Genomic DNA, 18477 nt, shown 5'->3' with positions numbered 1-18477 from the left:
CGTTTTTAATATTTTGGCGTTTAAATAAATTAGTGTGTTTCACGAGTGGTTGCCTTAGCGTTTTTCTGTACCAGTTTGGAGTGAAATCCGGTGGATATTTTGTTTGTTTTTTCCACTATGGCAAACAATTCGTTTGATAACACACCTAATGTTTTAAAAAATTCAACGGGTGAATCAGGATCTATGAACAAACTAACCATGCTCATAGATATGCTATCGCAAAAAGTGGAATCAATGAGTTGGAAGCTAGAAGCAGTTTCCGTTTGGCAACAGCAGCAATAGGACCGAATGGTCGGAAGGGTAAACAATTGGTCGGAGTGTACGGAGCAACATTTTTTCATTCAGCAGCAACAACCACAGGACCGAAGGGTCGGTTTAGCTTCCAACCAGGTAATTCAATCTACCTGTGTTAATTCTCCACAATTACAACATGGGCAAATGAGTCGTGCTATTTCAACATCTTTTCATCAAACACAAATAGTAGGTACTGTACCAGTTGTCATGAACGAAAGCATTACTGGGTTGAATCAAGTTCAAACGCAAGTGACAGTGAATGCTGGTGATATAAACAATAGCAATAATGTTTCACCAGCACATAATGTACATTCATTTGATAATCCAAATCAGAATGTATTGGGTAACACATCACAAGTGCCTAATATGAGAGACTGGTTAACATCTTCCGTAAATTTGATCGATACAAATCACCAGTCCGATTTTGTTAAGGACAATAATGACAATAGACATCAAACATTACCCAATCTATTGAATATGTTGGATCAAAACATGCTGAAATTTAAAAAGCTATGTCTTGAAATTGAATATTTCCGTAAATGTTTAAAGGCAGAAATAGTTCCAAAAGGTTTGAGGACATGGCGTTATCCTACCGGCTTGACGCCGGGGTCAGTTTTTCATCAAGAACTATTAAAACATTTTAATCAGCAAGGTTTGGAGTTGTTACAAATCATGATTGATCAATATAATATAATTAATAACAGTTTGGAACAGCATATTACTATGTTGGATGATCAAATTAAACAGCATGTTGATTTTCCGAGGTGTAAATATGAAGATATTCGCTGCTTTCATAGTATAGAGCAGCATATTGATAAAATCAAGCATTACAAATTGAAGAAATTGCAAAGAGATCAGAAAGAATATGCTTTGGGAATTGCTTACCCTGTACCACCAAAATCCCAAACAATGTTAGAACAGATTCTTTCTGGGGGAAATCAAACCATAGATGAGAATCTGTCCAATGAAGAAAATCATGATGCAAATATTTAAATTCAGGATGACGGGGGTGCAAGTACTAGTACCAATATGGAGGTAAATAATGGGGAGATAAGGAAAAGTGAAAGGCTAAAGGCTCGTAATAACAATAATAACAATCAGCTGAGAGACAATCAGCAAGGAAACACTTCCAATTCCAGACAGGGTTTTCCAAAACGGAACCAGAGAAAAAACTGGAACAGGAAGAAGAACCACAACAACAGGAGATAGTACATTCGAGTGTTCAATATCCATCATGTGAAGTGGTTAAAAATAAACAAGGGGATTTTTTTGTCTATAATTTTTCATCCTTTGATGTTACAGAGTGTTTAGCAGATATTTTATCCAGAGGATCAACTTTTGTTCCATCTACCAGAATGAATTTAGAACAAACTATATGTGATGTTAAGTTGTTCGTGGAGAAACTGAATTTGAAACAATTATTCAGTGAACAGTCAATGTTTGACAGATCACTGAGAGTTTCCAGTTGTTACAATCCACCATTGCATAATATGTTACATTTATATGAAAGAATATGTGAAGCGGATTTGAGAAAATTGAGCAGCACAAAATTTGATTATAAATTTAACCTGACCAATGAAGAAAAAGAGGAATTCAAATTAATGTTGTCAGCTAATGTTAGAGTAATGAACCCTGACAAGGGAAGGGGGGTTAGTTGTTATGGATACACCAGACTATATAGATAAAATTTTGGAGATTTTAACTAGTGATACATATGCATTATCTTCTATGAATGAATATAATAATTCTATGCAGTTCATAAAAAGTTTTTTTAATGAGTTATTCATTGAGGCAAGAATTGATATACATATGTATAATTATTTGGTGATGGAAACTCCAAGGGTACCTTATATGTTTGGTGTTCCAAAAATACATAAGTGTATTTTAAACCCCCCTCTCCGACCTATAGTCGATGGAAGGGGTTCAGCTACCTATGCATGTGCAAAATTGATAGTATTTTGAAGAAATATGTAAATGAAGAGGAATTGATAATCAAGGACACTTGGGTTTTTTGGATAGGATCAACAATCTCCCATACTGTCATGATAATAATTTTATGACAGTTGATATCAAGGAGTTATATACTAGTATTCCACATGATATAGGAATTGAATGGGCAACCAATAGAATGAGGCAAAAGGGAGCGCCAGCTGATGAAATCTCCTTGGTACAGGAATTACTTGATGTTGTCTTATCCTATAACTTCATATTGCTTGAACGACAGTTTTACATCCAAAAGAAAGGTGTTGCCATGGGCTCCCCATGTGGGGCCAGTTTTGCCAACATGGTCCTATCTTATTGGGAAAGGAATTTTTTATTTAGGGACAATACCTTCATTGGTCGGGTCAGATTTTATGCCAGATTTATTGATGACATCTTTATTATAGTTTAAGGGGATGGTGAGACTGGCAAGAATTTAGTTGAAGTGTTGAACAATTCTACAAAATTTTTGAATTTTACATATGTATTTAGTTCCACTTCAATTGCTTTTCTGGACATCAAATTAACCAAAAACATGATTCTAAAACAATATGAAGCAAATGTTTATAGGAAACCAACCTATTATTCAAGTGCACATCCGATGCATCAAAAAAAGTCCGTAGTTAAGGGCCAATTGGTCTGGGCTGCACGGATGATTACATCAGATGAGGATTTCACTGAGGAATGTGAGAATTTAAGATGTATGTTTATGAATAGGGCTTACCCAACTGCATGTATAGACAATTTATTAGAGGAAGTTACATTTAAAAGGAATGTGGGTATTTATCAGCCAATTTTGAAAAAACAAAAAGGGATAATAAACAGTGAGGATATGAGCAATATTATAAAAAAAGAACATAATAATGGGATTGATTTCAATGTAGCTTGTATTTTAAGATTTTCCTTGGACTATGGTAATATAAGGAAAATTTTAGAAATAAATTGGTCTTTGATATATGAGGACAATACCTTAGTAGGGAAATTAGTTTCTTCATTGAAAATAATATGGAGAAGGGGTACAGACTTCAAAGATTGGATGCAAAGAAGCGGTGTAAACATCAATGTAAGAACGAGTGTGGGTATGACACAATGTGGTAGTTGTTCTTATTGCCATTTAATGGCATCAGGAGCCAATGTAGTAATCAATGGTTCAAGAGTTTCTACAAGAGGTAAATTCAATTGTAACACAAAAGAGGTAGTTTATTTAGCAACCTGTCAATGTTGCCCATCATTTTACATGGGGAAGACCGAGAGAAAGTTCAAAGAAAGAGTTTATGAACATCAAAGGGATATAAGGTTGCATAAAGAATATCATGCATTAGCTAGGCACGTTATGAATTTCCCTGAGTATAGATTTCAGTACAGGGTTTTGGATCAAGTTAAGCAGGATAGCAGGGGAGGCCCATATGGTTTACTTCTTGAAAAGATGGAACTGTTATGGCAGATTAAGCTTAATGCTTACACGAACCCGGGTCTTAATGAAAAATGTTCACTTATGTGTTTGCTGAAGTTAAAAAGTTTAGATAGATGATGACGTGGTTGTTTATTAAAGTTGGATAGTATTCGATTAATTATTAGGATGCTTCATTAATTCATTCAGCTTAAGATTTTGTTGTACATATCACACATTTTTTCATTTTATTTATTTTATTTAAAGTAAATATATTATAAAATATTCATGAAATATAGTATATAATATCTAAATAGATAGGTAAAGTTTTGTTTATTATGTACATATATATATATATATATATATATATATATATATATATATATATTTTTTTTTTTTTTATGGTAGTTTTTATGTATGGAATATTATATTTTAAGGTAATATACCCTTAAGATTTGCTGTTGTGACAATTAACTTTTGGCGGTCTTTTAGAAATTAGTTTATAAATAGATGATGTATCTTAATATAGTTGTAGTTCGAGTTCTGAAGAAGTCTGATTAATTTGTTCGGACAAAAAACGTTTTTAATATTTTGGCGTTTAAATAAATTAGTACACCTTTAGTGACAACTGCTTACAAGATACAGAAGTTCAGTATCCACACCACTGCTCTCCAATATGTGAGGTCCCCACACTGGGCCAGTAATCAAGGAGCCTGAATCCTCACCACTGACACTGGAGATATGTGTTCACTTGGAATACAAATAGATACACTCAATACTTAACAATTTCCCTTAAGAGCACCCAGGGAACACCCTCAGTCCTGGGGCTTGTACCTCTCCATATATGTCCAGACCCCCAATAAGATTATCCACTGGCATAGCTTATAGTTGACTCCTTACATGGGGTTCTAAGATAAGTCCTCCCATACCCTCTCTGTGAAACCAATGCTTTATGTCCCTGCTCCAAGCAGCTGACACATGCACTATTTGAGATTTGATTTGCATACACACACACACACACACACACACACACACACACACACACCTGGGAAAGGCTGACAGACTCACCTGCTGTGCCCCATTCTGTCCAGACAAGAAGGTAGTTATCACTGCCACCAGAATCCCTGCCAACTACTTTAAGGTTCTTACAAGGGAACCCAATTATACTAAGTGAAATTAATATTAATGCAAATTGCAATGCTGATCAAATAGCAAGGCTTTCAGGAGTGGCCAGAGTTATCACCAAATAAATATATGCAAATACTATCAAAGCTTAAATATTTTTCTAAAAGGACTGGCCACAGTCGGAAGTTTAAATATAGTTAATAATAAATAATAACAGAACATGAGAATACTAAATATCTATTTACAGTAAACACCAGAGTATCAGTCACGTGGGATATTAAAAATAAAACAAATGGAAAGTTTCATACAGTTATAGAAAAACAGTACTTCTAATCTCACTATATTTTCCTCACTAATCTAAAAGAATTACATTTCTCTAGTTAAGTTACTTACTACTGCAAGGTAAGATGATGTGGGTGAGTCGTCCTTTTTGTCAGATCCAAGGCAGAATGCAGAATGCTAAGGGCAAACTCCTGCTAATATCTAAATATTATTTTTGGCTTACAGAATGACATCACACACATCTGGCCATCTATCTCTCTTTCCCATGATATTACCAACACTAGAACCTGACAGGATTTTAGTACCTATGTGTTACGATGCACACAGATAGAGCTTTGCTCAGATATCCTGGAAGTCATAAAACCAAAAAAAAAACATTTCACTCTTCCTACAGGAGCTACCAACTATTCTCTAGCACAGACTTTGCATTTCTGGCTCTATTCAAAACTGTGGGATAACATATTTACGGCTTAACCCATAGTTATTTAATTTCAAGAATATTTTGCAAAGTCAGGTGGATTAAGATTAACATCTTCACTTCCAGTATATGCTGTTACAATGTATATATTTAATGCAGTTACAGTAATACATGTACATTTCCTTTCCTTCCAGCAGGGTGCACTGTTTATACATTTTAACACAAACAAGCGTCACAGATACATTTTCAGCACAAGCATCTGTACAAATCAGTTTGATATACAAATGACATATAATTATTTACACAATTCTAGATAACTGTGCTGACATATGTTAAAAATCCACTGCCCTGTTTCTCCTGGCATGGCTGACAGTAATGCCTATCATCACACATACCTCTTATCTAGACCTGGCAAAAGCTTTTGACACAATCCCCACTCGGTGATCAAGATAAACTGCCTCAGTTAAGCATAAACCTCTATATCATCAGATGGACAGCCAACTGGCTCACTGGCAGGACACATGTCTGGATAGGTGAACCCCATTCTAATAAGAAATCTGTTACTAGCTGTGTCCCACAGGGCTCAGTGTTGGGACCCTTCCTGTTTGTTATATACTTCTCTGAAGTGAAGGCCAATGTTGGAGGCATCTGGTTTACCAAGTTCACTAAGGACTGTAAGCTGGGAGTATTCACTGAATCCCCGAAGATGTTGACATCCTACAAACAGGCCTAAAAATTGCAAACAACTGGTGCCAAAACCATAGTGTAAGAGTAAATGCTAAAAATTGTATAATCATACCCTTTGGTAAACCAGAAATCCCTGCAAATTATAATATTGATAGCACACCTCTAAAAGTAGACTAATTAGAGAGAGACCTTGGAACAAATTTAGATAATCATCTAAACTTTGATTACCAGGTAGCTACGGTAGTGAATAATTCCTTCTGTGTGGCTCAACTTATAAGGAAAGGCATAGCATCAAGATCAAAGGAAGTCATACTGCCACTGTACTTGGCTGTCATCAGACGCCTAATCAAGTACAATGCTCCCTTCTGTATGTACCACACCAGGAACTTACACCAGTTGGGGTGGCCCCATAGTTTTACCAATAAAGAAATACAAAGCATAAGAAGGCCCTATCCCTTTAGTCCATCTCATATCATTAACTGAGAGAGGACTTATGCCTGACCTAGAAGGCATTCTTTGATCCAGCCCAAATGGAAATGTTACATATTCACAAGAAAAATCATACAAGGTAGCACATTCCATGGACTTGGACATTATTTCTAACTGTAACAGAACTTGCTGGACAGACAGAATCACATCCCAAAGACTGCCTAGTCTATAGAATAAAGTTCCTATTTTCATAAAACAAAGTACATCCCTCACTGTCATCAAAAATAATTTGGATAAATGGATGGGGAACCATAAATTCACATCTGTGGTACTGCCCATGTCCCTTATGGACAGAGGCAGTCCTCCAGCATCCTAAGACCCACTACTCTGATACTACCCCATCCCATATCTGGGAAATTAAGATGTAATACTGTCATATCCTGGGTATTATTGGCTATGCTTCTAAAGGGTATTTTGCCACTAGCCTAGTAATCACCTATGAACCTATGAACAATACTCAACATTGTTTGCAACTCATAATTTTAACCTGTACTAATATGTTTACAGGAGCTATTAGCATAATGTAAGATATTTAACTGATTAATGTTATTCATTGTTTAATGGACATCTGCATTTATGGCTCTATATGCTTTCAATTACAAACATTTTGATGCCTTCAAATTTGTTGCCTTCAGTTATATGACAGAAGTTAAATTGTATATCTACAACAAGTAATCTGCTAAAAATAAGTAGATTTGACATGCTACCTAACAGGTAAAAAGTAATTAAAGTTTTCCAGTTAGCAGGTAGTAGAAGATAGGCACTCCACAATATATGATATGCTGGACTAATCCCAGTACCACCATTTTATATAATGTCATCCAGGTTCCAGTCATGTCACTATAAAAGTGATACCTTTAAAGAGAACCTTATAGTAGAACATGATGCACCTCACTCTAATCCTCTCCATGGGTAGCTACCAACACACTCTCTAGTGAAATAAATATATAACCCCAGTCACCTGGCCACAGCTAAAAACAGGTACCATTTGGCACAGTCCTGTACTTATATATATTTGCCATGCCACCATTTTAAGATTTCCATTGCTAATGCTTTATTATGCGCGTATTCGTAGATGTTTACATTATGTATTACTATGGACATTACTTATTGCATACTTGACTAAGCTCAAGGCAGTGTCATCTGTAACCATCCCTTACTGTATACACATTTTTCCCATTCAATTAATGCCAATACTGCTTTACAATATGTATTGCTGCAACCATTTACATTAACTGTTCTCCAAATGTCTGAAAATCTCTTAGATGAGAAAAAAAACAGACGGCTATCACAGCCAGTATATTTTCCATTCTTGTCATTTTGAAGCTATTTGCTGTTGATTATACAGACATAACTTCAATGATATACACACATATAAAGAGTAATACTGAGTTGATAACATTTCATGATTTTTCCCCTGGAAAGAGGGATAAAGCCCTGAGTATGACCTAGATGACCCAAGATCAGTTAGTATTTCATCCTCTGGAGAAGCTAAGTGGGGGGATAATGGGAGTAAATGGCCAGTGTGGACTCAACCAACCTGGAGGAAAGGAAGAGATCAGGCCCACTGAAATGATGACCACTGTTTAGAGAATACATGTATACAATGGACAGTACAAGGGGTCAGAGATGTGCTTGGTTATGTGAAGTCACATCCCTGTAGTAGCCTTGGAAACACTCATACCAAAATCTTATATCACCTTGATTTTTATTTCAGAAATAGGTAAGCAACATGCAGTATTCATTGCCATATGGGATTCCCTGCCACAGAAGCCAGAATGTCCAGCCAGTCTATCAAAGACTACTAGTTGCTTATTTAAAAGGTACACTGAATGTCACCCAAATGCTTCTTGCATAGCATAGGGCATGAATTTGAGGTTCAGGCATACCATAACCAGAACTTTCTTTGCCACCAGTTCTGAACATATCTTTTCAACCATCAGTCTGTTTTCCTGCGTTTGTTTCTGCCAGTCAAATGCATTTTTATTCTCCAGGGACTACCTATGTCTGCTTGCTGACTTCTTTGCAGTTGCAGACAAGTGCCCCGTTGGGGTTTTTGTTTTTTCTTGTTTTTTTAGTGCTCCTTGAGGTTAATGTCATCCAGGAAGGGTAAATGCCAGTGTGGGAGACAGATTTCCCATAAAGACCGCCATAAGTGTTGCTAAGGCTGTCTCCCTGACAGCCTTAGTGACCATCAACCCACCTTCCTTCTTAGGAGTAGAACTCACCAAATTCACCAGACAACCTTTTGAGTAGTGAGGAACAAAAAGAACTTCAAGCCAGAAGAGTTTATAAATGCCCTAAAATGCTGCAATTGGAAACCACTAACACAACTACCAATAGATGAGGCAGTTCACTATTTTAACTAATCTTTCCTACAAATATTAAACCATCATGCACCCACCAGAACCATTAGGATAAAATAAAAATATGACCCTTGTCTAACTAAGGTAACTAAATCCATTCTCACAGACAGGGACAATGCATTGATACAGTTTCATAAAACCAGAACCCAATCAACAAAACAAAAGCATTCAGAACTCCTCAACAAAGCCAAAAAGTTTAATAAGCTAGACAAGATTAACTACTACCAAAATATCCAGGAGAAATATACTCACAACCCTCAAAAATTCTGGGCCACTATAAAATCTATACTTTAACCAGGTAAATCCAGCACCCCAACACCAGTAACAGTAAACAAGCATGAGAATATCCCCAATCAGTTCAATAAATATTTCACTGAAACAGTTAAGGCCTTAGCAGAATCCCAGTGCAACAGTACTTGCAATGTCCTACCAACCTCACAAATCTGCACAAACACACTAGACAATACATCCCACTTTACCTTATACCCAAATCCATTTTAAAACACCTCCACAAGCTTAAACCTACCAGCCTGGCTACAGATAACTTACCATCAGAATTCCTACAGCTAGCTGCGGAGGTTATAGCCTATCCTGTCACTATTCTAATTAATAGGTCAATATCAGAGTGTAAGCTATCTGCTATATGGAGGATCTCTCATATAATACCATTGCATAAAGATGGAAACTCCTTAGAGCTCAATAACTACCAACCGAGTGCTATTCTCTCACCCTTATCAAAAATACTAGAAAGAGTAACTCATACCCAACTAATGCACTACCTGCTGCAAAACAATCTCTTAATTAAATATCAACACGGTTTCAGACCTATCCACAGCACCACCACAGCTCTAATATCTTTTTCCAACACAGTCAACCACCACAGAAACACTGGACTACTAGTTTCTGTCACCTTTTTAGATCTGGCCAAAGCCTTCGGTATGGTCAACCATAATAGACTCCTTAAAACATGATCCTCCCTAAACATCACCACCCCCTCTATCACATGGTTTAAAAGCTACCTGTCAGAATGCCAACAAGCAGTAAAATGGCAGAACCAACTATCCCCTCTCCTCCCAGTATTGCTGGGAGTCTCTCATGGCTCCAAACTGGGCCCACTACTCTTCTCTCTTTTCACCAATCAGCTTTCATCCTCCATTCCCAATGCCTGAGTAGTACAATATGCTGATGACACCACCCTCATATGTTCAGCCTGCACACAAGCAGACCTTCACTCCATAACCCAACACTGCTTCTCATTAGCTGAGACCTGGTTCAGTAATGCCCAGCTTATCCTAAATCCAAATAAAACAAAACTTCTCTTCTTCAGTGCCTGTAGATCCCCACCCCCAAGTGACAACTTTACCATCATATCAAACAACAAAACCACTCTCACTCCTGCCTCCCACACCAAACTGTTAGGTGTAGAAATAGATAACAACCTAAAATTTGACATTCATATAGCCCAATCTATCAAGGAAGTTCACAAAAAACTTAGTCTCCTTTATAGGAACAAACAATTCCTCACTAAACACACCAAAACCACCATTGCCAGGACACATCTGTTGTCTACCCTCCTCTATGCATCCCCAATTCTAACCAACCTCTGTAAAGCTGACCTACAGAAATTAGAATCTTGCTACCACAAGATTGTTAGCTTTGCCACTGAGACATTATTGGACTCATCACTGTGTAGCTCTCAAACAGCTAAACTGGTTAGAGCTACCTCATCTCTTGAAACTCAATCAATTGTCTTTAGCACACAAACTATATTACTACCCAACTAAAACTCCAGGACTTCAAAACCTAATTATCCCTTATTCTACAATAAGAACCTTAAGATCCAGTACCCAAAACCGCCTAGATGTCATCAAGCATAATAATGATGCAGGGAAATCTCACTTCACTTATTCTATTTCTAAAGCTTGGAATACCCATTGTAGCTACCTGACTTCCATAAGTTCCAACTCACAGTTCAAAAAACTCCTAAAAATACACTTTAAGAATACCTGGTTATGCTCCTGTGACCCTCCAGGGTAAATGCTTACTCTACAGTCTATACTCCATACTAACCAATATGTCCCACAAACCTTTCGCTATATACAGCAGCGGCCTTAGGTCAGCTGGTGCCCTAGGCAAAAGGGCTCCACAGTGCCCCCCACACACCACCCAGGTGCCCCCAACCTGGTCTACCTACACCAAATAAATACTGGAAAAGCGCTCCTGCTACAGCGGTGCCATAGGCGGCCGCCTAGTTGGCCTATGCCTAAGGCCGGCCATGCCTATATATTAGTACTACCCACCTCAATAAGTTTCAAAAACACATGAATCACATCATTAGTACTAAGGTAAGTAAGACCCTCCTACATCAAAAACTTAATACATGGGTAAAACTATTGTACTTAATATATGAATGTAACTTATTAATTTTCAGTGATTACCACTATAGAATTAGAAACAAGGTTGATGGTAATGCTCAACACTCTTACTATAAACTAAATGCTACTGTTTTTCATCTTCTTTACTATTTATTATCCTATAGCATTTTGCTGAGTTATGGCTTTCTATTTATTGTATAAACCTTGTTGATCTCTTACTGTATGATTTATGTATCTATGTATTTTTATCTGGAGCTTTTCTCCCCAAGCCTCCACTGAAAATGGACCTGTGTCAAGTTGGACTTTCCTGGTAAACAAATGTAAAATAAAAATAAAAAATAAAATAAAATAAAAAGTGTCGTTTTGCCTAGGTGCCTCTCATGACCATACATCTTCTTTTAGTTGTCAGGCATTTTTTTCTGAAAACCCTTCACGGTAGACTTTCTTCCCTTTTCATGTATCTTGTAAACCAGCATCTTAAGCTTCTCACTAAAGATACAATGGATGGAATATCCCACCCTGAGGGTCAACTATTAAGGAATAAGAAGGTGAAAAAGGTACAGCCAGAATCTTCTGTTGTCCAGCCTCTGCCAGGTGTTTCTTCTGAGGTTGTTACCCTGGAGTCTCGCCCAGCTGTGTTGTTAGATTACTCTACTGTGACTGTGTGACAGCACATCCAGAGGCTTTGCAGGCATCCATCTTGGGCATTCAGAGGGAACCACAGTTGATTTTTTTTCTGAGGGGCCTAGGGGAGTTCCTCATTCTTTAGTTTTGGATGAAGTTCCTATTACCATTATCAACTGCTGTCCTGGGTCTGAGCCTTCTCAGTTTTTTGAGTTTTTTTGGAGGGGGAAGTTCCTTTAAAAAAGAAACAAAAAATTAAACATGTTTCTTCTGCTACTAGGGATTCACAAAGTGAGTGGCAGGCCTTCATGCAGGGACTATTTACTGCTTCAATGCATGGGGTTCACTATAAATTTCAAAAAGTCTTGTCTGACTCCTTCTCAGGATCATGTTTTTTCTGAGTTGCATGATTCAGATGGTGCTAATGCTTGCATCCCTGCCCCCCACAAATGCCTTGCTTCTCATTTCTTTCTTTCATACTCTTCTTCCACTGACTTCCATTATCATCAGGAAGTTTCTGAGAGCTCTGGGTTTCATGGCATCCAGCATTCTGATGCTCCCTCTGGCCAAACTTCACGAGAAAGTTTCAGTGATTATTGAAGTCACCGTGACTCAACATGCACAGCTTCTAGACTTTGTGATTCTTCTTCTTTTGTTCTTGTCTCAGACAGGAACTTCTCTGGTGGACTCAGCAGTTGTCTCTGAATCCAGAGATTCCTTTTCATCCCCTTCTTCCCTCTTAGGAATTGTTCACAGATGCTTCAGGCATGGGATGGGGGGCAACATTTGGCTTCCTGAAGATATAGGGGGTGTGGTTGCCTCGTCAGCAGAAGTAGCACATCAACGTCAAAGAGATGATAGCTCTTTTTCTGGCTCTTCAGGCCTTTCATCCTGCTTTTCCTCCATGGTCTCCCAAGGTTTTCACAGACAATATCACTGTGATGTAGTATATCAACAAACAGGGAGGAATGAGATCTTATCTTCTTTGCTGGTTGCCACTTCCTGTATGGGATCTTACTGTCAAGTATTAAGTGAGTCTTCAGGCAGTTTATATCCCTTCCGGTCAAAATATTGTGGCAGACATTCTGAGCAGGTCCTTAACTCAATCCCACAAATGGATGCTTCACAGAGGCATGTTTCTGGACATTATCCACCAGTAGAGTACTCCTCAAGTAGATCTTTTTGCCTCCTCTCTGAACAGATAACTTCCTCTATTTTATGCCAAAGTCCAAGATCCACTAATATGGAATGTGAGTGCCCTCTCATTTTCTTGGAAGGGCTGTTTCTTTATGCATTGCCTCCTCTTCCTCTCATTCTGAAAGTCCTGTTCAAAATTCAACAGGATGCTTCCAAAATCTTGGTGATTCCCTTTTGGCTGCAACTGCACTGGTTCCCTCTACTTCTCCATCTAGCCAAGGGCAATCATCACAAGTTATCTAAAGGGGTGGATCTAATCACACAAGACAAGGGATCTCTCATCCATCCCCACCTGTCCACACTTCAACTGACACTGTGGGTGATAGGATTTTGATTCCTCATAGACACTTGTTTTCAGAGTAGTGCTGCAAGACCTGCAGAAGACCAGGAAACCTACTACTAGGAAATCCTACTTATCCAAATGGAAGATGTTTTCTATGTGGTGTCTCTCTTGCAACCTGGACCCACTTACTGTGGATATTGTTTGGCTCTCTCTTATTTGTGTGAGTTGCTCAATGTTGATTTGGCCTATTCTTCTATTAATGCCCACTTATCAGCTATCTCTGCTTGTTTGCTTTTTCTTCTCCTCTATCTTCTAGATTTGGGGTGAAACTATTTCTTAAAGGTGTCCTTAATATTAGACCTCCTAGGAAGCCTGTTCTTCGTTCCTGGGTTCTTGACTTTGTTTTGGAGAAGTTGACTCAGGCTCCTAATGAGCCTGCTGCTTCAGCCTTCTTCATCATTGTTCCTGTAAGACTGTTCCTTTGTTAGCTCTTACTTCTGCCAGACAGGTGTCTGAGTTGCAGGGTCTTATGGCTTGTCCTATTTTTTTGATCTTTTATGAGGACAGACCATCCTTGAATACTAACCTTTCTTTTATGCTTAAGGTGGTTAATGAGCTTTCACTTAACCAGTCTATTAATCGGCCTACTTTTTCCCCTCTTTGCAAGATGACAGTGAGAGGTTGCTGCATACTTTGGACATGCACAGGCAACTCAGATTTTGTTTGGATAGGACTAAGGCTATTAGAAAATCTGATTAGTTATTTGTTTCTTTTCATCCTAGATCTTTGGGACTTGCTATATCAAAGCAAACTATTTCTTCTTGGATATCTAAAGCCATTTCTTTTTGTTACACTTTCAATTGCAAGAGCCTTCCTTCTTCAGTTAAGGCTCATTCTACTAGAGCTGTGGCTTCTTCCGGTGCTTTTTTCAAGGGCTTACATACCAACTCTATTCTTGAAGCAGCTACTTGAATTTCTGTGAGTATCTTTACCAAGCACTACAAGTTAGATGGTATCTCTAGAGCTAGGGCTGCTTTTGCTAGTGCCAGTCTTCATGGCTTTTTAGGGGAATCTTCTGTTCCTTCCCCCTCCCCAGTTTCCTCTTGGGGTTTGGCACTCTCCCATATGGTAATGAATACTGCAGCAGTGAATGTAAGGACATAGTACAGTTGTGTAAAATCTTACCCTAATGGTAGATGACTTTGCCTTCAGTGCTGCAGCATTTGCTTCCTCCTTCCATCCCCCTGGTCTCTTGCTTTCTTGGATGTACAGATTACCTCTTGGATTCTTTGGACTGGTGCTCCTACTGGGGCAATTAGTTCTGTGTATGGTAGGCATGAACATTACCTTTATGCCCTGTGCAACACATGGAGCATCTGGGTGATGTTTGGCATGCCTTTTAAATAAGCAGCAAGTAGTAGCCTTGGATGTTCAGGCTTCCGCAGCAGGGAATCCCATATGGTAATGAATAATACAGCAGTGAAGGCAATGACATCTACTGTTATGGTAATATTTCACACAACTGTACCTTCCTGCCTAATCCTCACAATCTGAGAAAAATGAAGGCAAAAATAACAGCAACATCATTTAGCATTATGTAGCAAATTTGTATTTAGGGAATAGAAATTGTCCTGTTTTATTTTTCATATTAGCAAACTTCCCTTCTCATAGGGTGTAGGCGGTGTGACTGAGGGATTAAGAAAGTTTTGCTGATGTTACTACTGTCTTTATGGTTACTGATTGTACATATCGAACATTACAGTGCACAACACAATATGCTACTTGCTTTGTCATTTCCTTTTGCTACCAGCTGTATTTCCCCTGAATCAGTGGCCCTGGGTGGCCACCCAAAATGTCCCATTATAATCCACCATTGAATGAGTGCCTTAATGGCTGTTATTGGCATCGTACACCAAGCAGAACAGCATAAAAGAGAGAGAGTGGTTTGAAATGAATTAAGACACCATAGCAAGGTACATAATTTGAAAAGAATTGAGAAATGTTACTCACTATGATTTATCCATTCATTTTTATGAAATATTTGCCCCACTAGCATAGTGCTAATGATTTTTATGTGTAGCTTTATGACTATAAGATGCACAGCCTAGTGAGGTATACAACCACAGCTATACTACAGGGGAGTAATGGCTCATCACGAGTCAAGGTAAATAGGTTGCATGTGTGAGCCAGGTGGACCATGCTATGTTACATATTTACACATGCAGCACTACCCCATTGTGCATTTCTGATGAAAACATAAAGCTGGTTCCTTACCCTCGTGCATTTAATGAGTAATGTTCTGTTATTGCACCTCATACACTTTCTTTAGTGCCATATGTTTGGAATATGTAATTATGCTTTTAATACATTCACTAATACCTAGTCATTACATCTGCTGCACTTTCTCCAGCTTTTTATGCTTAGAGGCACTGACCATGCTGTGCAACAGCTGTGAGGTTTCCAGCCACTGTGTTCACTATTCTCTGCATTCCATGCTTAGATCAAGTAGTTGTTCTGTGCATTCAGTGCATTGTGCACACTTAATGACCCACTATTCAGTGCACTGTGCACTATTAATGCACCCACTATTCAGTTCATTGTGCACTATTAATGCACCCACTATTCAGTTCATTGTGCACTATTAATGCACCCACTATTCTTCTGCTAGCACTAAATGACTACAGGGACTAACTGCATTGTACTTCTCCAGAGTGGTATTAAGTTATCACATTTGAGGCACATATTATAAAAAAATGTAACTCTTTCTAACCTCAAATGTAAACACAATGCTAACCTATCACCCCAACTTAGATGGCTGCAGTTATGGTAGGATATGCCTCAAAAAAGCATGCATCCTCCATCGTAGTGTTACCCTAAGACCAACTTAGCTAGCAGAGTCCTGATAGCTCTGATTTCAGATTTAAGCAATAATCCACAATTGGATGTGGTTATATCAGGATTTACCCACTGTTGACATTGTTAGATCATGAGGATGAAGCTTGAATTATTAAACAAAACCAACCATGGATAATTTCTGATATACTCACACCCAGTCATGGATTATTGATACTATATAATGACATTATATAAAAAAGAAATTGCTTATCTTTCTTAAATCATGTCTTCGTATAAGGACGCTGAAGTGTTCCTCCATGTATATCCTTCTTTACTGATGTATTGAGCATGTGTACAAGAGTTTTGTCCCCATGCTTGTACAGTACATCATTGCAGTACAGGAGAAGCAACAGAAAAAACAGAATTTCCACTGCTGCTTTTTTTTTTCTTCTGCTGACATTTTATGAGGGACAACATAAAAATAGAAGGAAAATCAGGTGCATTTCTATTTCTTTATTTTTGAGAAAATACCTAATTTTTCTTTTATTTTGTGCTGTCCCTCAGCATAATCCAATCAAAAGACTGGCTGCTCAATGGTACTTCAGTGGCCAGACTTTATTCTATTGGTATATGCTTGATTTACAACGAGCACACTGACTGTGCCGTCTGATCAATGTGTTCATTTTTGAATACAAATGAGCCATCATTGTATAATTATCCATAAATCTGAGAGCTATATTTCAGCTGTAAATTAAGGTAATGTCTGACCTAATGCTTGCACCTGCACTCAAACAGTTGCCTTAAGACTAATCCACTCCTCAGAATTTATTATAATGTGAAATTTCAGCAATAATTGCAAATGTAGCAAATGTTGTCTCTAATTACATTTTACACTGAAAGCGGGTAGCCAAGAGGCATGCGGAATGCTGTTTCCCACCCAAAAGTGGGGAGATTCACCTTCATGTACAGTCACTTGAGATAGTACACTACAAAAGCATGCTTAAGAAGATATCAAAATGGTGCATTTGATGCAGTAGCAATTAGAGCAAGAATTCTGCAGTTTCTGTAAATCTCTTCTTGCCAAGAAATGAAGAGTACCTAAATATAAAAGTGCCCCCCCCTCTCTCTCTCTCTTTCACACACACACACACACACACACACACACACACACACACACACACACACACACACACACACACAAACATTATCTATCTTTCTTTGTCTGTTTATTTCTCTCTGCATAAATAAATATAAATATATATATATATCATAGGAGTTTACTAAGCTAATGGCCCTGGGGTTCTTACAAGCCTAGCCAAGAGTTTGTCCACAAATAGAAACCTAAGTCAGCACCTGTTGTCCCTGTCAGTGAGGGATACAGGTTGAACCCCTGGGACAAAGGTGTGGTTTCCCATCCACTCATCAAGGTTGCACTAGAAGAGAGTCAGTGAGGTGCATATAAATATACATATATATATATATATATATATATATATATATATATATATATATATATATATATATAAATCAAACACTAACTTGCAGAAAAATTGCACTCATGAAGTCAACTTCTGTACATTGAAACTCACTTCAATAAGAAAATCAAATGACCAAAGACAGAATTTGTCTGAATAGCAACTGTTAGGAAAAGTTTTTGTTTTTTTTTTGTTGTAAAGTAATGTAATGAGTAGAGTTGCAGCTTGGAGTATGGTTAGGGTTAGTATACATAAGTAAGGATGGGCAGGGACCTTCGCCACTGATGCTGCAAAAGATTGAAAATAAAATAAGAAAAGACTGGTGAAGGCTAAGATGAAGAGATACTAATACTAAGGCAATGAATTTGAATTTGCCAGAACTTAAAGAAGCAATGGACAAAGTGGCTGGGTGTGCAACAACTCTTGTGGTCACAAGGAGTTGATCTTGAGTACATTCCTACACAACAGTTTTGTGGGGCTGGGTATATGGTGTGATAAAGAAACACTTGGAATTTGGTGTAGCTTGGATTTAGTGATGTCTGTGCATTCAAAGAGACAGTTTCCTTGCACTTACAAAGTGGACATATGTCAAGGAGTTCTGCATCATACAGCTATCTGGCCTTATACGATCTGACTATCTGTAGCAAATGAAGCTTT

The sequence above is a fragment of the Protopterus annectens genome, chromosome 1.part0 (assembly GCF_019279795.1).
Source record: "Protopterus annectens isolate FY-2018-M chromosome 1.part0, PAN1.0, whole genome shotgun sequence".
Classification (NCBI taxonomy): Eukaryota; Metazoa; Chordata; order Ceratodontiformes; family Protopteridae; genus Protopterus; species Protopterus annectens.
The sequence above is the reverse complement of the archived record's forward strand: the minus strand, read 5'-3'. Positions refer to the sequence as shown.